This window comes from Ceratotherium simum, chromosome 20 (genome assembly GCF_057802395.1).
Source record: "Ceratotherium simum simum isolate JZ-2026a chromosome 20, ASM5780239v1, whole genome shotgun sequence".
Taxonomy (NCBI): Eukaryota; Metazoa; Chordata; class Mammalia; order Perissodactyla; family Rhinocerotidae; genus Ceratotherium; species Ceratotherium simum.
The window spans coordinates 54267667-54295140 of NC_141919.1; the positions used below are offsets into that span (position 1 = coordinate 54267667).

The 27474-nt window shown below is 43.5% G+C and overlaps 1 pseudogene; it reads left to right on the top strand.

Annotated features, from left to right (window-relative positions):
- Positions 1–12656: 12656 nt before the first annotated feature.
- LOC101404340 (non-selective voltage-gated ion channel VDAC1 pseudogene) lies at positions 12657–24859 on the top strand (annotated as a pseudogene).
- Positions 24860–27474: the final 2615 nt, after the last annotated feature.

The following is a 27474-nucleotide window of genomic DNA, read 5'->3' on the forward strand; positions in this document are numbered from 1 at the left end:
GGACTTACACCTTCAGCCCCCCTGGTTCTCAGGCCTTTGGGCTTGGACTGGAACTTCCACCACCAGCTCTCCTGGGTCTCCAGCCTGCCGACTGCAGATCGTGGAACTTCTCAGCCTCCATAACCACGTGAGCCAATTCCTTGTAACACACACACACACACACACACACACACACACACATTCTCAGTTGCTCACTCTCTCTTCCTAGTCTCCTCAGCCTTTATAAATGGGAGAATTACAAAGGGTGTACGGGGCTGGGCCACCTCTGTCTGGCCCTCTTCCTGGCCTCTCACACTCTCGGAGCCCCACCACCTTTCTGAGGCTGAGTGTCCAGCCCAGCCCCGCCATCAACGAACAGCTGAGGTGGGTTCGGGTCTCTCCTCCGCCTGACTGAGAATCGATGATTCGCCACAAACACCACCTCAGCCCCGGGGTCCTTCCCTGACTCATTGGGACTCAAAGCCATTTCGTCTCGAGGCACCCTCTCCTCCCTACATGGAAGCTCAGGCAGACAAGAGATTCGCATGGGGTGGGGTTCCATGAGCAATACTAGAGTCATTCCTCAAACACTCATGGCACAGGGACATCCACCAGCTCCTCCCCTCCAGCAAGGACAGTCTGAGCTCACAGAGATGCTCAAAATAGACGTCCAAGGTTTATCAAGACTTTGACCCAATTCTGTTTAAAAATCATACACATGTAAATGCATGCATGATACTGCATGTGTATATAGGCTTAGAAAAATGAATGGAAGGGCATACACTAAAATGCTATTTTGGGTGGTAGGTTTATAGGTGGTTTTTTAATGTCCGATATTACCCAATTTTGGTACAAAAAATACGCCGCAGTTTTAGAATCAGAAAAAGACAAAATATAGAAAGTGTTTATAATTTTAATTACAATTCAAAAGAAAATCATGTTGCATTTAAACAGTTTACTTAAGGGAAACGTTGACCATGACATTATCTTCATTCCATAAAGGTTCAGTGAAAGGGTAATGACCATAAAAATGTGGCCATGTCCAAACAGTGTCTGCATGGTTGGTATCACAGGCTGGTACTTTTCCAAAATATTTCTGAAAACTGGGCTAGGGACGAGGGCTGGGTGAAAAGAAAATGTTGATCTTTAGAGGATTCTTATTCCAAATAAAGGTTTTGATTTATAAAAAGGGTATTACAAGAATTTACATTATCATTTTGAGCAGTAGTTAGCTTCTTGATAAATATGTTCATATTTTCTGGGAGAAAAGTTTTGCTTTATAATCAATATAAAAAGAAATAGCACTTGAAAAAGACTGGAAAAATATTTTAAGCCACATGAAAACATCAATGATAAACAGGCAAATGGTGCAATAATTTGGCTTTATGTTCTCCAATAAACACGGCGGGGATGGGCCAGGGGCATCGAAAATGTGTTAATATCCACAGCAAGGCCACTTCCCTCACCAGGGACTTCTGTGACCACTGTGCATGACCTCGGGGAATGTGTTGAAACTGGTCCCAGAGCCCAGTAAGACTGCTGGTAAGGCGGCCTCTTCTGAGGACACACAAATGGCTCAGAACCCGCTTCTGTCTCTGCAAAGTGATGGTGAAGATCCGTGAAGACAACTCCAGGAGACTTCCCTCCATCCTTTCCTCCTGGCCCCTTCTTCTCCTCTCTCTTTCCAACTCTTTTCTCTCTTACCGTCAGCATCTGCAGAGACAAAGTAAGGTAGAATATTGTCATGAATTTTTGGAATCACAGGGAGAAATGTCTGAATTACCCAAATGATTGAGCCATGGGCATGTTACTCGGACTTACATCATTCAGATAATCGCCCCGGGGTTTCCCTTGTGGCTAACCACAGGCTCTGTAGAGCTTCCTCTCAGAGGCTGGGAATCACCACTTCCAATTTATACAGTTTTCCCCAGGACGTCATCAAAATTAGAGGACAATGCCTTCTCTCTGGTACTCAAAGTACTCAAAGTGTGGTCCAGCGACCCCTGGGGTCTCCAAGATCCTTTCCAGGGGGTCTTGAAGTCAAAGCTATTTTCATGAAAACACTAAGACACCGCTTGCCTTTTTCACTCTCATTCTCTTGTGATTCTACGAGGGAATTTTCCAGAGGTTACATGATGAGTGACGTCACAACAGACTGAATCAATGACACAAGAATCCAGCTGTTTTCTATTAAGGTAGTTTAGCATTAAAGATACTTGAGAAACATAAAACAATGTCTTTCTTCTCTCTAAATATTTTTATTTTGGAAAATGTAGTTATTTTAATAAGACAATGTTATTTATATTAACATATAATGATTTATTATTCTTACTTCTAAATAAATTAATATTTTTCAATTTCTTTGTTTTCATTTCTTTTTGTGTGTGTGTGTGTGAGGAAGATTAGCCCTGAGATAACATCTGTTGACAATCCTCCTCATTTTGCCAAGGAAGATTTGCCCTGTGTTACAGGGCTAACATCCGTGCCCATCTTCCTCTACTTTGTATGGGACGTCGCCACAGCATGACTTGACAAGCGGTGCGTCAGTGCGCGCCGGGGATCCGAAACTGTGAACCCCGGGCCTCCAAAGTGGAGTGCGTGCACTTAACCGCTATACCACCGGGCCGGCCCCTGTTTTCATTTCTAAAATGATAAATATCAATGGCTATAATCTACATAAACAAAAGATCTGTGGGATCCTCGGGAATTGTTAAGAATGTAAAAGAGGCCTGAGGCTGAAACCTTGGGGTGCTGCTGTTCTAGTGTAATCAAGAGCAAACACATTTTCTTGTGGGCTCCTGTGATTCTGGCCTGTGTGACGTGATCCGCTTCGGGCTGGGTGTGTGGCTTTGCCAGGTGTCGACATCCAGCTTGGATCACATTTCCCAGAATTCCCTTCCCCTGTGTTTCTGGTCAGAGCGTGCCACAAGTGAGTCCTCCTGTGGAGTCTGGGGACAGAAGTGAAGCCACAGGCACTGGCAGCTCACTCACGTCTCTTGTCTGTTGACTCACGTCGTTGGCGTGAGGCTGTGCCAGGCCGGCTACGCACACCTTCCTCCCACTCCCCCTTTGGTTTCCCTGCCTTCTGGGCCTGAGCTGTGTGTTTAGCTCATGGATGAAAGGCAGGCCCTGGCTCCCGCAGGACGGCACACCATCAGGGTCCGAGGCAGCGAGAATGGACGTGCGCTGCAGTCTGCTCTCTGGGCTCCAACTGTGCCCACGGGTCCAGCTCCAGCCGCTGTCCTCCGTGCATCCCCCTTCCCTTCTCAGCTGCCCTCCCCGTGGACTCCGAGCTCCCACAGCAGACCTGCAGACAGTGGCTTAGCCCACTCCTGCAGCTGCACAGGGTCCAGCCCCTGTAACATCCATCTGTATACAATCTCCTGTAATACACCAGGGCAGTGACGAGCATCTGACGAAAGGTGGGACAAGGAACCGTGCACAGAGACAGGAAGTTGTGGACAGGAGCTACACTGAAAGATATATTGAATCTCCTTCTCACGGTGAGATTGTGCCTTCCACGTTTGGGCTTCCGAGGTCATCTATCCCTCTGAAAGGCTGCGACAGCGAGAGGGCCCCTCTCAGAACCGCGTCCATAAGGCGAGGTGAGAGGCAGAGCCCCCTGGAGACAGCCGCTCTGGTTGTCACACCTGGAAGCACATTTGCTGGTGGGTCATGAAAGTTAGTGAAAAGACACTTATGGTGTCATTCTGGGCATTTGTGCAGGACCGACAGCCTCAGCTGGAATAAATCGTTAGTGTGCCCATTCTGCTCTCCGGCCTTTCCTTCCTTCACGTTCACTTTTGTTTTTCAAGTATTGGTTGAACTGACCAGCCATGTGACCAGCTCTGGGTTGGATTCTCTGGGGAAATACACATGTTTTTCCACCTGTGGAATGTGTTAGTTATCTATTGCTGCATAAAAAATTACCCCAAAACTTGGCAGCTGAAAGCAACAAACATTTATTAACTCACAAATTTTCTAAGAGTCAGAAATCTTAGAATGACTTAGCTGGATCTTTCTGGCTCAGGATCTCTCACAAAGTTTCAGTCAAGCAGTCGGCCAGGGCTGCAGTCATCTGAAGGCTTGACCAGGGCTGGAAGATCTATTCCAAGGAATAGCCACTTTCAAGCTCATTCAGAAGGCTCTTGGCCAGAGGCCTCATCATGAAGGCTTCTCCGTAGGGTGGCTAAAGACGTGGCAACTGGCTTCCCCTGGAGAAAGTGGTCAGAAAAAGAGAGAGAGACTGAGATAGAACCACACTAGTGTCTTTTATAATGTAACCTCAGAAGTGATATGACGTCACTCTGCCATATTCTATTGGTCACACAGAACAATCCTGGTACAATCGTGGGAGGGGACCACACAAGGGCATGAATCCCAGAAGGTGGGATCATCGGGGACCACCATGGAGGCTGGCTATCATAAGGAATTCATCATCTGATAGCCGAGGGAGAGATTGAATACACAATCCTCAAGCAAAACAATTAATTGTCCTTTATACTTATTCATTAGTTCATGTGATTTTCATAGAATAGAATTATGATGTCAGCAGGGGAAATATTATCATCCTTATTTTCCAGATGAGAAAAGGCAGCAAAAGAGATATTTGGCTTGCTCAAAATCACCAGGTAATGGTGCAGCCAAACCTGGATCTAGAACTCTTAGTTGACTGAGTTTTCTCCCTGTTGCCCCATTACAGAGTGGGGCAATATGAGGTCAGAACACAGCTCCCCATGGACTAGAATAAAGAATGGCTGGCAGGCAGTGGGCGAAGAGAGGTTTCTGCCATTTAAGAACTTCCTACACAACCATTCCCACTGACTTTCAATGTTAGTGGTTTTCAAATATTGCCCCCTCTCCCTGCCCTGAACAAGGTACTCTGCTGCTAAAATTAAATCACGTTGATTTTTTTACTGATTCATCTGCATACACAAATATTAGATAGAATTTTATCAACTTTGAGTTTTTATCCTCTAAACTTTTTTTAAAATTTGCAACCCGGGGGCCGGCCCGGTGGCGCAAGCGGTTAAGTGCGTGCGCTCCGCTGCGGCGGCCCGGGGTTCGCTGGTTTGGATCCCGGGCGTGCACCGACACACTGCTTGGCAAGCCATGCTGTGGCGGCGTCCCATATAAAGTGGAGGAAGATGGGCATGGATGTTAGCCCAGGGCCGTCTTCCTCAGCAAAAAAAAGAGGAGGATTGGCGGATGTTAGCACAGAGCTGATCTCCTCACAAAAAAAAAAAAAAAAAAAAAAAAAAAAAAAAATTTGCAACCTGGTGCCAATTATCCAGCAAGAGCTAGTGGAAAACAAAACAAATGAGGAGCAAATGACTATTAGAAAAACCAGACAGCAAGTTTGTTTAGTTCAATGCCTTAGGGTATTTTTTAATGTATTTTCACACATGTTTGAGATTATTTTCTATTATGAAAATATATTTTCCTAATTATTCCTAACTTGTATGTTTCATTAAACATACAAACCACAGTGTTTCCAGTGGTTTATGCAAGAGGATGTGACTATCTGGAGGTCCACTTCCTGAACAAGATCAACACCACCGAAGATGAGACTCTTCTAACCCACCAACTCTCCTGGTCAGTAAAATGCTGATCTTTGGCTTCCATGAGAAAATATATTTGGAGAAATTTAAAATGTTCTGCCCCAGAAGAATACAGACTGGGGAAATGTCTGTCTAGTGGCACCCAGCCAGCTTATCTTTCTAGGACCACTATGTTCTCCACTTAGTGAGGCTTCCGACGGGGAGGCAAAGGATCCTCTTGCCACCTGGAAATCTTTATTCTTCCTGTCTGACAATGTCATGTGCAAATGTGTCATTAGCAGCCCCTGAGAGGCCATTAGCTCCTCCAGGGTAGGAATCCTGCATCCTTAGCTTCCCACAGCGCCTGACACAGAGATTTTCGGTGTAGAGTGGCGGTATGTACTCATTTGTTGAAGTACTGACTGCTGCGGAAGTCCCAGAAGGCTTGGTCCTGTTCCCCAAGCTTCCTAATTACAGCCTTTCTCAATCAGGATTCCACAAGACAATCAGCCTACAGACAAGTGATCCGAGTGACTGTTTTCTCAGTTTTCTCAAGGACGCTACAAAGTGAGTGGCACTGTAAATGGAGAGGAGACGAGCTAATGCGTTACACTTGTTGGTTGTCTTAGGGCATTGGGGCTTTACTCCACGTAGAAACCTTGTTGACAAGGGTCAGCCGAGGCTTCCAAGCTAACGTGGCCTATGGTGGGAGTACATAAGGTGGATGTGGGGTGTGCAGCTCTGCCTGGGAAGAAACATCTAGCCACATTTAAGCTCCCTCAATGAGCACAGAACCTGAACTCCATGAGCACAGAAAGCAGACTATTGGTTGCCAGGGACTAGGGGAAAAAGAAGATGAGGAGATCGAAATGGCCCTGAGGGATCTTTCTGAGGCAGTGGAAATGTTCTAAAACTGGATTGTAGTGGTGGCCGGACTAAATACACTAAAAATCATTAAATTATACGCTTAAAACAAGTGAATTTTATGGTATGTAAGTTCTACCTCAAGAAAACCATTTTAAAAAATAACCTATTTACCCATAAACATCTACCATAGGGACAACTAAGGAAACAGGCGTAAAAGACAAGACCTCGCGTAAGATGACTCTAAATCAGAGTGTCCCACTATTGCTAAGAATAAAGATGGTGGACACGGCCATGTGGTAAATCAAGATTTTTAAACTTTCCCTTTCTAGTGGTTTCTTTCCCACATCCTATACACCTGTTCAATTAAAAAAATAAAACCTCCCTCAAAATTACACACCCTCCAGTTACCACATATCGACTCTCAGTCATAGCCAAGCCTCTCAATAGGCTCCATTTTTAATTCCTATTGATTTACGTACTCATTTATGCAACATCTGTGTAACAAACATCTGTCATGTGACCAACAGTCTGCTCGGCACAGATAAATAAAATACAGGACCTACGCACTCTTAGGAAACTCACTCCTGAGTAATAATAGCAAAAATGGCAGTGTAAGGGACTCCAAAATTTCACATATCCAGAAAAACAAAATTTAAAAAAATAGGCAGAATCAACATCTTTGGCACTCTGGAAACTACCCAAAACCTTGCAGTAAACTAGGGAACACTTATTCCAGAAAAATACCCGAATCTATGTAAGTATTCCGCATTTTAACTCACGCTGTCCCACACCCATGACCCAGCTGAGTGTTAGCCTTGAAAATAACTATCTGCATCCATAGTACAGGTACCAAGAGAGCAGAATGGACCTTATTTGCAAAGAATTGCCAGTATTTGATCGTCTGGTGGTTCCCTGGAAGAAATGTTTAAAAGGCTTTGATGTCTGGCTCAGTGATGAAGCTGCTACCTGGGGATCATTTGTCAAAAACCTTTACAGGCAAACATTTTATTCACTGACGCATGAGGCAATGGATAACAGTACACAACAGACTGGACAGAAAGGTAGAGAGGAAAGAGCATGGAATAAGGAGCTTTGGGAAATAAGGGCTTTGAAAAGCTCCCACATATTTCTGGGAATCTAGAAGGCCACATGCATGCCCAGGGCTGGGTACACACTCAAGAAAGACCTGAACAGGCCATAAGCTCTCACCTCTGACTGACCTTGAGCCAGAAAGGTCTCTGTGAAAGCAAGAGGTTAAGGCTAAGGCAGAGTTGCAAACTGCCTCGTTGAGTGTTGAAGGTATGTTCCAATACACACACACAGCTCCTCAGCAAAGACCGGTCCCAGTCATTTAAAGAATTTCTGCTGAATCATTAGCTGACCACTAAGCTAATGGAACAGAGACTTATATGGAACAGTGGCCATATATGACAAGAAACACAGACTTTACAAAATTAATTCAGAAAAATCACTAAACAAACAACTACTACTACAACAAGAAGCAACAACAACAAACCCTGGAGACGAGGAAGAATTAAGAGTCATCACATTGTAATATACAAAATGCTGAGTTTCCAAAAAAAATTATGAGGCATACAAAGAAACAAGAAAGTATACCACATACACAGAGAAAAAAAGCAATCAATAGGAACTCCCTGAAAATGTCCAGATGTTGGGCTTACAACATTTAACATTTAAAAGGCTTTAAATCAGCTATTTTAAATATGCTCAAAGCAATAAAGGAAACACTATGTAAAAAACTAGGGGCCGGCCTGGTGGTGTAGTGGTTAAGTGTGCATGCTCTGCTTCGGCAGCCCAGGGTTCACAGGTTTAGATCCCAGGTGCGGACCTACACACCTCTTATCAAGCCATGCTGTGGCGGGTATCCCACATATAAAGAAGAGGAAGATGGGCATGGATGTTAGCCCAGGGCCAATCTTCCTCACCAAAAAAAAAAAACCTAAAGGAAAGTATAGGAATGATATGTCATCAAGTAGAGAATATCAATAAAGCGATAGAAATTATCAAAAGAAACCAATTAGATATTCTGGAGCTGAAAAGTACAACTGAAATGAGAAATTCAGTAAAGGAGTTCAATAACAGATTTGAGCAGTCAGAAGAATCAGTGAACGTGAAGATAGGAGAATTAAGAATATCCAGTCTGAGAAAGAAACAGAAAAAAGAATGAAGAAAAATTAACAAAACCTCAGATACCTTTGGGACACCATGAGGCATACCAACATATGCATACCAAGGTTCCCAGAAGGAGAAGAGAGAGAGAGAGAGAGGCAGAAAGACTATTGGGAGAAATAATGGTTGAAATTTTCCCAAATTTGATGAAAGACATGAATCTACTTAACCAAGGAGCTCAAAAAGATCCAAGTAGAATAAACTCAAAGAGAGCCTCACAAGAGGAATCACAAGCAAACTACCGAAAGCCAAATGGAGAGAATTTTGAAAGCAACAAGAGAGAACAGACTCACCATGTACAAGGGATCCTCGATACGGTTAATAGCTGGTTTATCATCAGAAACCACAGCGGCCAGAAGATAGTGAGATGATGTATTCAAAGTATTGAAATTTAAAAACTAAAAAGAAAGAATTCTATACCCAAACTACCTTTCAAAAATGAGGGAGATTTCCAGTTTCTGATGACTTGGAAGCCATCACTCCTATCTTCACAAGAAGAAACGGAAAACCGACAAGTATTTTTAGATGCATCAGAGAATTGAGGTCACAGGACAAATCTCTGCTCAAAAAATTTGGAGAGATGGGCAGGTAGATAGAGAGAATCACCACTTACCGGAGTAAACGCCCAGGAGCAGAAACCTCCACAGGGACCAACAACAGAGTGAGAAAACGGAAACCATAATTGATGAAATGCTGGACCCCTCATGGGGACCAGATGAGGGTTAAAAATTCCAGGGGACTTAGTCTTAGGGAGGTCACCACACCCTCATGAGCTCTATCTCCAGGACCCACCAGGTTCTCACAGTGAAGATCAGAGGAAAATCGCCTCATGCTTACTGCGGGAGGAAGGAAAAGCAGCCATTGTGAAATATACCTAGAGTGTTCTGTTCTTTACACAGCCTGCCCTCAGGAGAAACTATTTTACCAGAGCCTGACTGATGGGATTTATCAGAGCATAGTCACCTGGAGAATGAAAATACACAACTACAGCCCCGTCTAGCCTTCCACATGGGGAAGGGAAATACCCAGTCCAGCTCCTTCTAGCCTGCCTGTCTCATCTAATGGGAGAAAATCCTGAGAAGCGCATGTGAAGGTCACAGCCCAGGGTGGGTGGGCTCATTAAAAGGCTGAGACCTAATCAGAGGACTCTATATAAAATGCCTCCCCTCTCTCAGACCTTGTGACCACATCAACAGAGCTTTTACACAACAACAGGAAAATACAATTGAAAGAACCACACATCTTAGGCCTTATTTGAAAAGAGTCTCTAGGGAAACCCAATATACAAGGGAGACAACAACAAGGACCCCAGAGGAACTTTTAGCCTCAGACAGCCACAGTGACAGCAACCAGTAAACAGCCTGACTCCTGGTCAGACAAACATAAAGCCTCACACTGAAGCCTATTTAACTTAGCTCCTTTCACCCAGCACAATATGTCCAGCTTCTGGCAAAAAATTACAAGGCAAACTAAGAGACAAAAAACACAGCTTGAAGAGATGGAGCAAGCATCAGAGCCAGACTCAGATACAGAAGAGATGTTGGCAGTTTTAGACCCGGAATTTAGAACAAGTATGATTAACATGCTCAGAGCTCTAATGAAAAACCTGGACAGCATGTGAGAACAGATGGATAGTGTAAATAGAGAGATAAAAATTCTAAGAATCAAAAAAATAGTAGAAATCAAAAACAAGACTGTAACAAAAATTAATGCCTTTTGTTGGTTCACCAATAGACTGGAAGAATAACTGGAGGAGGAAAGAATAAGTGAGCTTAAATAGATGTCATTACAAAATCCCAAAATTGAAATGCAAGGAGAAAAAAAAATTAAAAGGGTGGAACAGACTATCTAAGGACTGCAGGACAATTACAAAGGTGTAACATACCTGTAATGGGAATACCAGAGGAGAAGAGAGGAGGAAACGGAAAAACAGAGGAAATATTGAAGCAATGATGACAGAATTTTCCAATGTTAATGACAGACACCAAACCACAAATCCAGGAAGCTCAGAGACCGTCAAGCAGGATATATACTAAAAAAATCTACATCTAGGCTTATCATATTCAAAGACAAAGAAATCTTGAGAGAAGCCAGGGGAGAACATCTTACATGTAGAAGAGCAAGAAAAAACATTAATGAAATTCTCTTCAGAAGCCATGCAAGCAAGAAAGAGTGGAGTGAAATATTTAACATGTTAAAAAAAAAACAAACAAACAGCAACCTAGAATTCTGTATTCAGCAAAATTATCCTTCAAAAGTGAAGGAGAAATAAGGACTTTCTCAGACAAACAAAAATTGAGGGAATTTGGCACCAGTACATCTGCCTTGCAAGAAATGTTAGAAGTTGATCTTCATAAAGAAGGAAAATATAGATCAGAAGCTCTAGTCTACATAAAGAAGGAAAGAGTGTAAGAGAAGGAATAAATAAAGGTAAAATAAATTATCTTTCTTATTCTTAATTGACGTAACAGAGAACAGTTTGTTGAAAATAATAATAGCAATGATATATTTGGTGATTATAGCTTATAGAGAAGTGAAATGAATGATGGCAATGTTATAAAGGAGGGAAAGAGGAACTGGGACACTCTGTGTAAGGTACTGGCAATCCCCATGTGGTGGCATGGTGTTATTTGAAAGCAGACTTGGATTAGTTGTAAATGAATATTGCAAACTCAAGGATAACCACACAATAATAATAATAATAATAATAATAATAATAATAATAAAAGAAGTACAATTGATATGCTTAGAGAGAAGAAAAATTAAATCATATAAAATGCTCAATTAAAACCAGAGAAGGCAGAAAAAGAGTTGAAGACGGAAAAAGAAACAAAGAACAAAAGCAACAAATGAAAAACTGTAATAAATATGGTGAATGTTCATCAAACCATATCAATCACCACTTTAAACACCAATGATCAAAATATATAAATATTAATAAATACAGATACTGTCAGAGTGGATAAAAAAAATAAGATCCAACTAAATGTTGTCTACAAGAAACCACACTAATATAAAAACATAGATTGAATAAAAGTAAATAGGTGGATAAAGATATACCAGACTAACACTAAGCAAAAGAAAGTGGGAGTAGCTGTGTTCATTTCAGACAAAGCAGACTTCAGAGCAAGTGAAATTATCAGGATTATATGATGATAAAGTGATCAGTTCTCTAAGAAAACATAACAATCCTTAATTTCTATGCACCTAACAACAGAGTCAAAATATATGAAGCAAAAACTGGTGGAACTGAAAGGAGAAATTGATGAATCCACTATTATAGCTGGAGACTTCAAGAGACCTCTATCGGTGATGGACAGATCCAGGGGGCAGAAAATCAGTAAAGACATAGTTGAACTGAACAACACCATCCGTCAACTGGATCTAATGGACGTGTAAAGAATAACTTACTCAACAACAGCAGAATACACTTCCTCTCCAGCTCATGTGGAACATTCACCAAGACAGACCATGTTCTGAGTCATAAAACGTATCTAAACAAATTTAAAAGAACAGAAATTATGCAATATTCACTCTCCAAATACAATGGAATAAAACTAAAGATCAATAACATAAAGATAGCTGGAAAAACTCAAATGCTTGGAGATTAAAAAACACACTTCTAAATATCACATGGGTCAAAAGAGTTCTCAAGACGAATTTTTAAATATTTCCAACTAAATAAAATACAACTTACCACAATTGGTGGGTGCAGGGAAAGCAGTGCTTGGAGGAAAATTTATAGCGTTGAAAGCATACATTGGAAAAGAAGAAAGACATGAAATCAATAATCTAAGCTCCCACCTGAGAAAACTGGAAAAGGAATAGTAAATTAAATCCAAAGTACTAAGAAGACAAGAAATAACACAATTAGAGCAGAAATTGATAAAATTGAAAACAGGCATTTAATAAAGAAAATCAATGAAACCAAAGGTGGTTCTTTGAAAAGATCAATAAAATCAATAAACCTCTAGCCAAGATACTAAGGAAAAAATAGGGAACACAAATTACTAAGATCAGAAATGAAAGAGGGCCTATTAGTACTGATCTCATGGACATTTAAAGGATAATAAAGGAATACTACGAACAACTCCATAACCACAAATTTGATATCCTAGATAAAAGAGACCAAACTCTTAGAATGACACAGTCTACAAAACTCACACCAGAGAAACAGAGAGGCACTACAGTCCCCACTGTAGCTGCTGCTGAGCAAAAGATCGCCGTGTCTCCCACGTATGCGGATCTCGACAAATCTACCGGGAAGGTCTTCATGCAGAGCTATAGATTTGACTTCATAAAACTTGATTTGAAAACAAAATCTGAGCATGGACTGGAACTTACCAGCTCAGGCTCAGCCAACATGATGGGCAGTCTAGAAACCACGTATAGATGGACGAGATAAGCCCTGGTGTTTATGGAGAAATGGACCAGGTCAACACCCTAGGCACCAAGATCGCCCGGGAAGACCTGCCTGCACGTGAACTGAAGCTGACCATTGACTCCTTCTTCTCACCTAACACAGGAGGGAAAATGCTAAAATCAAGACAGGGTACAGGCAGGAGCACTATCCACCTGGGCTCCCACATGGATTTCGACACAGCCGGGCTTCAATGTAGAGTGCTCTGTGCTGAGTTACAAGGGCTAGTTCACTGGCCACCGGATGAATTTTGAGCCTACAAAGTCCCAGTGACCCAGAGCTATTTTGCAGTGGCTGCAAGACTGATGAATTCCATCCTCACGTTAATGTGAATGACGGAACAGTGTTTGGTGGCCCCATTACCAGAAGGTGAACAAGAAGTTGGAGATCTCTATCAATCTCACGTGGACGGCAGGAAGCAGTCTTGCTTCATAATAGCAGCCAAGCGTCAGATCGACCCTAATGCCTTCTTCTCAGCCAAAGTGAACAACTCCAGCCTGGTAGGTTTAGGATACACTCAGACCCTAAAACGGGGTGTGAAACAGATGCTGCCAGCTCTGCTGGATAGCAAGAATGTCAACGCCAGTGGCCACAAGCTTGGTCCAGGACTGGAATCCCAAGCAAAAATGAATGCTTATAGGGCCTGGACCTTGCTTGCTCAGCAAGAACACACAAGCCCATTGCAACCATGTGTCCTTCTGGCCCCCTTCTGGGCAGGACACCAACCATCTGGGAAGGACACCAACCATCTGGGCAGGATGCCCAGCTACTGGGATTTGTAAGTACCCAGGGCCTGGCCAGCCCAGATCTTAATTTATCTCACTCAAAGAACATCATGTCTTAAAGGAACACAGAGCCCTTCCACATGAACTATTGTTCCTGGGACCGCTGGCTGTACAAGGGACAGCTCCTCTCGACAAGCACGTAGCCTTTGTGCCCCTGCCTATATAAGCAACCCCCTCCCCACCCATGGTAGTGGGTGCATACTTCCGTCCAGTTGGCCGCCTCTGGACATTCCCTGTAAGTAACTCCCAATAAACCTATACGTCTCGTTCGCCATCTCCAGGTCTTTTCTTTGTTCTCTCCACAACCTATCCCCCACTGCTCTCCCAACTGGGCGTGTGGCCAGACAATGTTGTACAGTCATTTAATTTTAAACCATTATTTTGCAGCATAGCTACCTTTGGAATTTTGTGTACCTTTTAATGTCACATGTCTGGAATGCAAGTATTGCTAAATATCATGTTAGACCTCCAGGTTAAAGATGATTCAGCTTTAAGCTCTTACCCTCCAAAGGTACAGAGAAATCCAATTCCAAAAAATGTCCTTTCGGCTGTAGACTTGGGGGGAGCTTGGTGGCCCTTCTAGAGACGTCAGGTTTCTTTTTTATCTAGAAATGGCTGCAAGTGGAAGCTTACAAAGTGTAGGCATTTTGTAAATTCGTATTGAGTAAATGAATGAAATTGTGACTTCCTGAGAATCTGTTTCCTAAATGCAGAGCGGATCATTGCCTGATGGTGTGTACAAACTCACCTGAAGGGACGTTTTTAGACAGATCTCCATGACCTGTTTCCATCCCAGCGCATCACCTCTTTTACACCAAAAGTGGTCTGCAGGGCCTGGTAGCTGTTTCTTCTGTGCCATTTTGGGGTGGATGTGATGAAGCCAATAATTCAGGACCTAATTCTCTCTCATGTTGTGAATTTTTGCCCTTGCACCAGAGTATGAAATAGCTTCCAGTAGCTCCAGCTACAAGCTGGGAAAAGTCTCCATCACTATAGCCACATGGTGACAACACATGGAATCTAAATTGGGTTCCTGTTGTATTGTCACCACTCGGTTTATTTTTTTAGCAGTGTGATGAGCACATTTTAGAGTCTTCCATTTTGTGTGGAATTAGATCCTCCCCTTCAAATGCTGTAATTAACATCACTTAAAATAAAACTTGAATAAAGCATCAAAACCTCAAAAAAAGAGAAATAGACCATCTGAATAGGCTTATATCTACACAAGAAATGGAATCAATAATTAATAACCTTCCAAAACAGAAAGCACCAGGCCCAAATGGATTCATTGGTGAATTCTACCAAACATTTAATAAAGAAATTATACTAATTCTTTACAATCTTGTAGAAAACAGAAACAGAGGAAATACTTCCTACCTCATTTTAAGAGGCTAGAATTACCCTAATAACCAAATCAGGCAGACATCATAAGAGAAGAAACTACAGACCAATGGCTCTCGTGAACGTAGAAGCAAACATTCTCAATAACATATTAGCAAATTGTATTGTATAAAAAGAATTATACACAACAACTAAGTAGGATTTATTCCAGGTATGCAAGGCTGCATAAACGTTCAAAAATCATTTAATGTAACCCACCACATGAACAGGTTAAAGAAAAAAAATCACATGATCATATCAATAGATGCAGAAAAACGTTTGACAAAATCCAACACTCATTTAGGATAAAAACTCTCAGCAAACTAGGAGTAGAGAGAACTTCCTCAACTTGATAAAGAATATCTACCAAAAAAACTACAGCTAATATCATACTTAATGGTGAGACACTGGATGCTGTCCTGATAAGATCAGAAACAAGGCAAGGATGCCCCCTCTCACCACTCTTATTCAATATTCCACTGGATATTTGAGCTAATTCAATAAGACAAGAAAAGGAAATTAAATGGATACAGATTGGGAAGGAAGAAACAGAACTATATTTGTTTATGTGGGACATGATTGTCTATGTAGAAAATCCCAAAGGATCAACACAAAATCTCATGGAACTCAAAGGCAATTATAGCCAGGTTGCAGGATACAAAGTTAGTGTGAAAAAACGCATAAAGTCGGGGCCGGCCCAGTGGCATAGTGGTTAAGTTCACGTGCTCCACTTCGGTGGCCCAGAGTTCACAGGTTCAGATCCCAGGCATGGACCGATGCACTGCTTGTCAAGACATGCTGTGGCGGTGTCCCATACAAAGCAGAGAAAGATGGGCATGGATCTTAGCCCAGGGCCAATCTTCCTCCCACACATACAAATAAAGTCATTTGCTTTCTTATGCAGCAATAATTAGTGTTAGAATTTGAAGTTAAAAACACAATACCACTTTTATTATCACCTAAAAAAATGAAATACTTAGGTATAAATCTAACAAAATATGTACAAGACCTATACAAGAAAAACAGCAAAACCAGGATGAAAGAAATCAAAGAATTTATAAATAAATGGAGAGATATTTCATGTACATGAATAAGAAGATTCAATATTATCAAGATGTCAGTTCTTCTCGACTTGATTTATAGATTCAATATAATCCCAGTCAAAAGCCCAGCAAGTTATTTTGTGGATAGGGACAAACCGATTCTAAGGATTATATGGAGAGGAAATATACTCAGAATAGCTGACACAATACTGAAGGAGAAGAACAGCTGGAGGACTGACACTACCCAATGTTGAGATTTACTATAAAGCTACAGTAACCCAGCCAGTGTGGTATTGACAAAAGAACAGACAAACAGATCAACTGAACAGAATACAGAGCCCAGATCGACCCACATAAGTACAGTCAACTGATCTTTGACAAATGAGCAAAGACATTTCAATGGAGAAAGGATAATCTTTACAAAACAATTGTGCTGGAACAACAGGACGTCCACATGCAAAAAAAAAAAAAAAAAGAATCTAGACACAGACCTTACACCTTTCACAAAAATTAACTCAAAATGGATCATAAACCTAAATGTAAAAATCAAAATTATAAAACTCCTAGAAGATAACATAGGAGAAAATCTAGGTGATCTTGGGTTTGGCTTTTTAGATACTGCACCAAAAATACAATCCATGAAAGAAAAAAATTGATAAGTTGGACTTCAGTAAAACTTAAAACTTCATTCTGAGAGAGACACTCATATGACAATGAAAAGACATGTCACAGACTAGGAGAAAGTATTTGCAAAATATATACCTGTTAAAGGAGGGTATCGAAAATATACAAAGAACACTTGAAACTCAACAATAAGACAACAAATGATGCAATTTAAAAATAGGCCAAAGATCTGAAAAGATACCTCACCAAAGAAGATACACAGCTGGCAAATAAGCATATGAAAAGATGTTCAACTTCATATGTCATTAGGGAATTTCAAATTAAAACAACAACGAGACACCACTTCATACTTAGTAGAATGGCTCAGATCCAAAACACTACCACCACCAAATGCTAACAAGGATGTGTGAAGTCTCATTCATTACTGGTGAGAATGCAAAATGTTACAGCCACTTTGGAAGACAGATGGACAATTTCTTACAACACTAAACATACTCTTACCATATGACCCAGGAGTCACACTCCTTGGTATTTATACAAATTAGTTGAAAAATGTCTACATACAAACATTTATAGCAGCTGTATTCATAGTTGCCAAAACTTGGAAGCAACCAAGAAGTCCTTCAGTAGGTGAATGGATAAACAAACTTTGGTACATCTATACAATAGAATACTATTCAGTGGTAAAAAGAAATGAACTGACAAGCCATGAAAAGACATGGAGGAAACTTAAATGCATTTTTCTAAGTGAAAGAAGCAAATCTGAAAAGGCTACATACTGTATGATTCCAACTACATGACGTTCTGGGCAAAACCACAGAGACAGTAAAAAGATCAGTGGTTGCAGGGGTGCAGGAGAGAAAGGCAGGTATGCATAGTAGAAGCACAGGGGAATTTCAGGGCAGTGAAACTATTCTGCATGACACTATAATGGTGGATACATGTCATTATACGTTTGTCAAAATCTCATAGACTATAGAACATAAAGAATGAAGCTAATTTAAGCTATCAACTTTAGTTAATAATAATGTATCAATACTGGCTCATCAATCGTAACAAGTGCACCACAGTAATCCAAGATGTTAGTAATAGGGGAACCTGGTGGGAGGGGTAAATAGGAAATCTCTGTACTTTCCACTCAATTTTCTATTAACCTAAAACTACTCAAAAAATAAATATTTATTTTTTAAATGACAGAGAAATTAAGACATTCCCAGATATACAAAAACTGAGAGTTTGTCACTAATGGACAGGCTCTATTAATAGAAATGCTAAAGGACTCCTTCAGGCTGAAATGAAGTGACACTGAACAGTAACTCAAATATTCGCAGAGAAATAAAGAATACTGGTAAAGGTAACTACATAGATAAATATAAAAGTCAGTATTAATGTATTTCTTATTCATAACTCCTCTTTTTTCCTAAATTATTTAAAAGACAACTGCATAAAGCAATAATTATATGTTGTGGGGCACACAGTGTAGAAGGATGTAATTTGTGAGAGTAACAACATAAAGGGGCAGAAAATGGAGCTATATAGGAGCTAACTTCTTATATACTATTGAAATCAAGTTGTTATTAATCTGAACTAGATTATTATAAATTAAAATGTTAACTGTAATCCCCAGGGAAACCACTAAAAAGCAAATAAATAACACATAGTAAAAGAAATGACACGGGAATTAAAACAGTACACTAGAAAATATCTATTTAACAGAAAAGAAGGCTATAGTGGAGGACTTGAGGAAGAAAAAGTTATAAAACATATAGAAAACAAATATAAAAATGGCAGAAGTAAGTTCTTAACAGTAATGACAGTAAATGTAAATGGATTAAACTCTCCTATTAAAAAGCATACACTGGGAGAATGGATTTTTTTTTTTAATTCTAGCTATATGCTCACCAAAAGAGACTCAGATTTTTTATAAATATATTATTTATTTTAAGAGCTTTATTAAGATATCATTGACATATAAGAATTGTATATTTTTAGGGTTTACAACTTGATGTTTCAATATACGTATACATTGTGAAATGATCACTACCATTCAGCTAAGTAACAAATATCACCTCTACATAGTTACCACGTGTGTGTGTTGAGAAGATTTAGTTTAAGATCTATTTCCTTAGCAAATTTCAAGTACACAATACAATATTTTAACTATAGTCATCATGCTGTACATTCAATCCCTAAAACTTATTCATCTTATAACTGAAAGTTTGTACACTTTGACCAAACCCTCCCCATTTTCTCCACCCCGTTAGTCCCTGGTAACCGTGTGTAGTGTAAGCCCTGAAAGTTGGTTTTTCTTTTTTGTAATGCAAGTGCCTGGCTTAAGCTTTGATTGCCAAGACATCCACTTCAAAAAAACATCCACTTCAAAGATGGCTATGTCCAATAAACACACTGCTAGCCACATGACTAAATAAAGAGCCAGCCCCCTCCACCAAGGCTCCTTTGTTTGGACACCTTGGTTGATTTTGATAATTGTCCATTTGGACCACGTGTTTTCCTCTTCTCACACTTTAAATTCTCACTCGTATTTTAAGTTCACCAAGAAAGTGAGCCTATGAAACCCCAGGCCCCCACCCTTGACCCCAATTAAAGCAGAACCCCAGGCCTGCACTCTCTCTCTCTCTACCTGCGACCTTGCTGAGGTCCCCCAGGTGTGCCATGTACTTCCAGGACACGTGAGTAATAAACCCTGTCTCTTTCCGAGTTTCCTAATGGTTATTGCTGAAGAGAGTCTTGCACTCATAGTAAGAACCACAAGGACCAGTCCAGCCACAGTAGTTATCGACAGGCTGAGACTGACACAGAACACCACGGTTCTATTCTCTGTTCTATGTGTTTGACTTTTTTAGATTCCACCTATAAGTGAGATCAGACAGTATTTATCTTTCTGTATTTGTCTAGCTAATTTCACTTAGCATAACGTCCTCCAGGTTCATCCAAGCCATTGCAAATGGCAGAATTTCCATCTTTTTATGGCGGAATAGTATTCCGTTGTGTATATATATATTCCGTTGTAGATAGATTGATAGGTAGATAGATAGATAGATGATAGATAGATGGATAGATAGACAGACAGATAGATCGATAAATATACACACCACATTTTCTTTATTCACTCATCTGCTGATAGATACTTGGGTTATTTCCATATCTCGGCTATTATGAATAATGCTGCAATGAACATGGAAGTGTGGATATCTCTTCAAGATCTTGATTTCATTTCCTATGGATATATACCCCCAGTAGTGGGATAGCTGGATCATATGGTAGTTCTATTTTTAATTTTTTAAGGAACTTCCATACTGTTTTCCACAGTGGCTGCACCAATTCACATTCCCACAAGTAGTTTACTCCACACCCTTGCCAACACTTGGTATTTCCTGTCTTTTTGATAATAGTCATCCTAACAGGTGTGAGGTGATACCTCATTGTGGTTTCCATTTGCATTTCTCTGATGATTAGTGATGTGGAGCATCTTTTCATACACCTGTTGACCATCTGTACGTATTCCTTGGGAAAATGTCTATTCAGATCTTCTGCCCATTTGTCAATCAGATTGCTTGTTTTCTGATATTGAGTTGTCTGAGCTCTTTATATATTTTGGATACTAACCCCTTATCAGATTACTAACCCCTCCAATCATCCTCCACATTGCAAGCAGCAATCTTTCCAAAACTGTTGTGGTCTTATTACTCCAAATAATGTTACTCAAGACACGCACATGCACATGGACCTGAGTGTACATGCACACACGCGAGCGCATGCACACACACACACACAAATAGCAATAGGTCCCTGAAGGATGGATGGTGTTGTTGCTCATTTCTGTATCCTCTGTGCATATCTCACTGTCTGACACTTTGTGCACTAGTTGCTCAGGAGATATTTTCATTTGGTTAATGGATTATTAAGGAAGAGGATACTATCCCAGACAGTAATAGGAGAGCCTGCTGCTTGTTCTGAGACCGGCACAGTATACCACAATTTTATCTGTACACAGAGAACTAGGAGAAAATACGAAGAAAATATCTAAAGTTTAGAAAATTATATTTATTGGGAGAGGTTCAAGGATCATCTGAACTTGAAAAGCGAAGGCTGCGGAGGGATTTAGATATATTTTCCACAGAGCCCACGTGGTAGAAAAGAAATGCTCTTCAGGTCAGGGGACCAGGCCTCTGATCTGCCCTGCAGGGCCCATGCTTCTGCCCTGTTAAGTTACACGGCTGGGCGCTGAGCAACCTTACAACACAAGTGCTCCATGATTGTAAAGCTATGCATTAAAACAGAGGAAGGAACAACACGCAAAGTCAGCAGGAGGGACTCTGCTAGACGCAAGGAAGCACCTCCCCAGAGCAGAACTGGTTCAGGAGCGAGGGATACAAGAGAGCTGTGCAGACTCGCTTGCTGAAGGGCCTGGTTAGCAGGTGGGTCTTCAGCCATCCTGGGGGACTTCTGTGGCGTTCTTCCAAGGTGGCGGTGGGGCTGGCGGGGCAGCTGGATTACCCAATCCTGAGTCTCTCTGATATTCTGATGAACATTACAGGTCTGAGAAGGTCTTTTTTTCCAGAAAGACCGCACCAACTCCTTTGGGCATGTAGAGAAATATCAGTAAGATGAGTCCGCGTTAATGCTTCTTGTCATCAGAATAGTTGTGGATGATAGTCCTACAAAGGGTGGCGTGTTATGGGGTATCAAGGGGAGCATTTTCTAAGAGGATAACAGAATTTTTTTCTAAAATTCTATAAATCCAAATACAGCTGGGGATATATTTTCTCGGCACTTCGAGCTTCCCTCCAGGAACGAGCAAGGATGATCCCTCAGCTTTGTTTTAAGGAAGCTGCATGCTGGGTGGAATTCACCGCTTTCTGAAAAAGACACGACAAACCCAGGTGGCAGCTCGCGGCCTCTATCGATGTTCCACACGACTCCTCTCTGAGTCTATATTTAGCCTGATCTGATTGAGTGGGATCACATGCTCAGCCATGATTTACTTCCAGGGCCAGTAATAAATCTCCTGCGGGAACAGTAGTCAGTTGCTGTTGGCTGGGTTCCTTCTCCGTTTTTATTATGCCTCAAAGCCGTAAAGATATAGAATTAAAATGGACAAGAAATATCTATATCTAGATATCTATCTGCTCCACGGATAGCATCCTGTAGAAAAAGATTAATCCCTTTAAAAGATGAATTATGGCCATTTGTTCAAGGATCCATATGGAAAAATAACAGCTTCCAGTAACCATCTCCCTCACTGTGGTGTTTCCCACTGAGAGAAATAAATTCTGAAATTCTCTCAGCTACTGAAAATGGCAATTCCACCACAGCAGCAGAAAAACAACCCTAGTAGGTAAAGACGTTGGAGCTAAGGTAGACTTTGGGAACACAATGTCCTGGTCTTGGAATGAGGCCAGGGAAAATTCGCTCCCTGTCCTTTTATGGTCACTGGATTTGAGCTGGGTAGGGGGGTGTGCACACATCTTGGAAGTGACAGGGTTCACATTGGCATTCCAGTGATCACAACCTGTCCTGTCCCAGGGTGAGGATGTGTGGCTGCCCTTCGCAAGACACCACTGGGTCCTCTGCCTGCCTGGGTGAGCATCCTTACCCCGTGACTCAGGAAGGGCAGGATAAGGGAGGGACGTGTCGAACCTGGACTGGAAGAGGCCCAGCCATTTCTCTGGGCTCCTGGGTTGAGGTTAATGGCACGCATTACAAAGGGGAAGACAACAACTTTGCAGAGGAGAAGCCTGTCAGACCCACTTTAGCAGGTGATTCAGGTCAGCAGCACCAGTGAGGCAACATACAGACATTATGGGACTCAAGATAAGACGCATTGAGGAGGACACGATATCACTTTTATGGTCTTCTTGCCAAAAATGCAAAACCTAAATTTAATTGTGAGAAAATATCAGACGAACCCAAACTGAGGGACATGTTACAAATCCTGGCCATTACTCTTCAAAAGTCTAAAGGTTTGACAGACAAAGGCAGAGGAAACTTCCAGCCTAAAAGAGACCAAGGACATGTGCAAGACCAAGACCATGCAACCTTCGAGAGTGGATGGGGTCCTGGCCCAGAGACAGACATCGGCAGAGCCGTGGGGGGTCTGAATGAGGTGGGTGGATTTGTCAACAGTGCTGCATCCGTGTGAATCCCCTGGTCTGACCATCGTAAGGTTACTGTACAGATACTGACACTGGAGGAGCAGATGGGAATTCTCAGTACTGGTTTTGCAACTTTAAGTCCAAAGTCATTTCAAAACAGAAAGTTAAAAATTTTAAAAATAAAATCTCTTCAAAATTTAACAAGAAGAAAGAAGGAGGAGGAGCGGAAGAGGGGGGAGGGGGAGGAAGGGAAGAGGAGGGGAGGGGAAGGGGGGGCAGAAGGGGTAGAGGAGGTGGGAGGGGGAGGGGAGGCATGTTTAGCTGTGTCTAACCTGCTGATGAAGACTAGGGGAAGGCCAGATGACACCCCTGGGGTGTTGGAGTGCTGGGCTGCGGAAAGGCAGCATCAGTCGGGTGGAAGGAGGAGAGAGACCACCTGTCGGTGGTGGGGTGGCTTCGACTTCTGGTGTGGACAAATGTGTCACATTTGCCAACATGCCTCAAACCTTGATGTTCCAAGAACCTCCTCCCCCCTTACTTAGCAGGACATCCTATCTTTGGTCCCCAGGTCCTATCGTCCCTTCTGAGTTCTTGGGCAGGAGCGAGGTGGCTGTCACAACTACAGGGACTTGGACTGCCTACTCATCCCCACAGGGCTGGCTGTGGCCAGGCGGCCCCTCTGCCCACCCACCACTGTCGTCCCGCTGCCCCACCGGCCTGGGTGCGGCTCCCCTCTCTGGAGCTCCTCAGGACTTTGCTGGGCTCCTTTTCCCCAAGAGTCAGCCCCCTCCATGGACCCCAGGTTCCAAGGCTGCCCCTCTCCCCCAGCTCCCTGCCCTACCGAAGTGGGGGATGAGCTCTGTGCCTCCACTCTGAATGTGGGGGTGGCCACCGGGGCAGGTGGCCATGAGGGGGCAGTGTGGACATGTCACAGGCCAGCCCTGCAGCATCCTCGAGCCACTTCGACTTCCCCCCTGACATCCAGCTGCCCACCTGGGAGAGAGGAAATGCACCCGCTTGCTGGCACTGGCCCACTCCAAGCGGTGAGGCTGTGGGCTATTTTTATTCTCTTTCTGTCGTTTTTGTATTTTCCAAATTTCCTACAATTAATAAATGACTTTCATGACCAAATCAATTTTATTAGTAAAAAGAAAGGCCAGGTCCACAGGGATCCATGTTTTTGCATCATGTGTACCCACAGTTTTCAAATGTACACATTCTCCAACTACAGAGATCCTGGGCAGGGCCATGGGCACTGCAGACCAGCCCCGCAGGGGGCGGCACCTGAGACGAGCTGCGCCAGGCTCTCCTGGTCCACGGGGCCCAGGAGCCCCCCTTAGCCAAGCTGGCCCCTCACCCTGCGTCATTATCTTTGTGGTAGCTGAGCCTGACTTCCTCTTATAAATAAGGCACCTGCCCCTTGCCTTCTTGAGGACCTCTCTGGTGCTCTTTGCCATCCGCCCCGTAGCTTTCTTCACAGCCGTCACATCCCAGGCTCTCTGTCGTCTTCTATGAGGCCCTACCCATTTCTCCACGTTCCACCTCGGCTGGGAGCCCAGGCTGCACAGGGACCGGAGTGCAGGGAGGACGGGATGCACAGTGGTGGTGGAGTGGGGGTGCCCGAGGCTCCCACGAGGCCTCTGCTGCCGCAGCTGGCACTGCCTCAGGACCACCAGGGTTCTCCTAGGCCCTGCTCACACTAAACAGGCTGCCATTTCCCCAGTGTCCCCGTGGGGCTGTCTGCGCCCCTGCCCAGGGGGGCAGCACAAACACTCCCACTCCAGGGGCTCAGGGCTCTTGGGGTTCACCCACCCACCTGGGCTGGAGCCCCTGCACCACAGGAAGCCCCCAGGCCACCTGCACACCCCTGTCCTGTGCAGAAGATGACAGCTACATCCCTGGGCCTGAAGCGTGAGGGGCTTTCCCACAGCAGCTGGGTCTCCGCACTCTCAGAGCCAGAACCCACACATTTCTCCTCAGAAGTAACACGGTATTCATACGAAGGCTGTGTTCATGCCGAATCTTATTTCAAACCCTAGCTTAGACCTCAAGGCTGCACTGAGCCACGGATGTGTGAGGAAAAGCCACTGACAGCAGAGACAAGCATAAAGGAAAAGAACTGGGAGTGATTCCTCGTCCTGGTGCCAAGAGTCGCTCAGAAATCCGTGTGTTGCAGCCTCTCACTGTGTCCGGGGCTCCGACAGGTACTCCCTCTCCTGGGGCAGCTGATTCTGATCTTCAACAGGTTCCTGCACAGTTATCTCCGCCTCCCCTCCCATTTCCCCTCTCCTCTCTCCCCTCCCTCCCCTCCCCGCTCCCCTCCTCTCCCCCTTTCCTTTCTCCTCTCCTCCACCCCTCCCTCCCTATTCCTTCCCGTCACACTCCTCTTTGTCCATGCTCCTTTTCTCTGTCACCCCCTGCCCCAGGCCCCCAGGTTTCTGCCCTTGTGCCCACCCCCCCAACACACAGCATCATGAGGCCCCTACCCCACTCTGTGCCCATGGGGTCTCAGCCACAAGCCTGGCCTGGGGCTCAGGCCTGGACCAGGACACATTTCAGCGCTAGAAGCTGGGACCCCCTAGCTACCACCACGTGGGGGGACAGCTCACCCCTCTTTGCTGCAACTCCTGCACCATGGTGAAGTCAAGGGGGGTGCACAGAGACATTCTGGTGGAGGTGTGGCAGGGGGGTCTGGGGAGGCCCGGGCACTCAGGCTCCTGCCCCCCACAGTCCAAGAGGGAGCAGAGGCCGCCCCACAGTCCCACGGAGAGCAGGGCTCGTCCTCTCCTCCCAGTTCTGGGGGGCCCCTCGCATCCAAGGAGATGTGAGTTGACCAGCATCCTTCCAGGGGGCCCAGGGCCACGCCACGTGCTTCAGCTGCGATCTGACGGGCGCCTCAACATGAGAAAGGAGAAGCCGGCTGTTGAAGCAGGTGTAAAAAAGTCAAGACCCCCGTGCATTCCAGTCCCACCCTGTGGCCCAGGAGGGCTCAGTCCTCGGCCATGAAATCTGGGGTGGGTGACACAGGCCCTGCAGGGGCCCACACCCAACTCTCCAGGGTCTTCTTCTGCATCTTCTCTCACCTAATTCACAAGAATAAAGGGGGAGCTTAACATCACTTTTTTTGGTAATCTTTTTTAAGCTTAAAAATGTGGTGTAAAAATCAATTAAGGAATTATCAAGAAGGAATGATTTAAACCTAGCCATCTGATGGGCATGGAACCAGCATGACAGTGAGATCTCTGTCCCTGGGGTCTTGCCCTCAGGATGGCATCTGTAGTCACCCGAATCAGACCACCAGCCTGCCGAGATCCCCCACCCAAGTTTCCAGAACACACGGAGCAGGTCACGCAGGCTTGCAGGAACACCTTCAAGCCCAGAAAACACTCCCACAGGCTGCCTCCTTCCCCCTTCAGATCAGCTGAAAACTGCTGTTCCCGGGGACCCGCCCTGAATAACTGTTTAAGGAAGCCACCCCCAGATCCCCAGATCTCCACCTCACACTGGGGTCTTCCCTCACAACACTCAGCACAGCAGGCCACGGGCGGCTCCCTTATTTCTTCTTCCTGGACAAGGCCGCCTCCCGTGGGCCGTCAGGTCCTGCGGAGGGAGAGCTCGTCTGTCTCATCCCCTCGGTCTCCAGCAGAGCAGATGCACCATAAGGATTTCTTTGATTTTTTTTAGTTTAGTTTTATTTTTTAATGAGACATAATTCACATACCATATGATTCACCCATTCCAGTGTCTAAAACAATGGTTTTTAGGATTTTCTCAGAGCCCCACAATCTAATTTTATAACACCTGTCACCACAAAAAGAAACCTTGTCTCCACGGGCACTCACTCCCCGTTTCCCACATTCTTTCCCCTCCCCAGTCCTAATAAACCACTTTTTCTCTGTCTCTACAGATGTCCGGTTCTGAACATCTTCATATAGACGGAATCATACAATATACGGTCTTTTGTGACCGGCCCTTTTCACTGAGGTTCATCCACCTTGAAACATACAACAGGCTGTAGTGTGTGTCAGTGTTTCATCCCTTTTTATCATTGAATAATATTCCAGCATTCATATAGACCACATTCTGTTTATCTGGTCACTGACTGATGGACACCTGGGCTGTTTCCACTGTCTGGTTATTATGAATAACGCTGCTATCAACATTTGTGCTCAAGTTTTTCCATGGACGGATGATTTCAGTTCTCCTGGTGTATATATAAGTGCAATTGCTGGACTAAATGGTAAGTCTATGTCAACTTTTTAAAGAAACTATGACACCGTTTCACAAGGAGGCTGCCTCATCTTACATTCCCAGGAGCAGTGAGAAGGCTCCAGGCCTCCAGTCCCCTCATCACTTGCTATTAGTCTCTAGACAGCCGGCCTCGGGGCTGGGAAGGGCTGTCTCATTGTGGTTCTGATCTGCATCTCCCTGATAACTAACCATGTTGAGCATCTTTTCATGTGCTTATTGGCTGTTTGTGTATCTTCTTTGGAGAAATATCTATACAGATCTTTTGCTCTTTTAATTGTG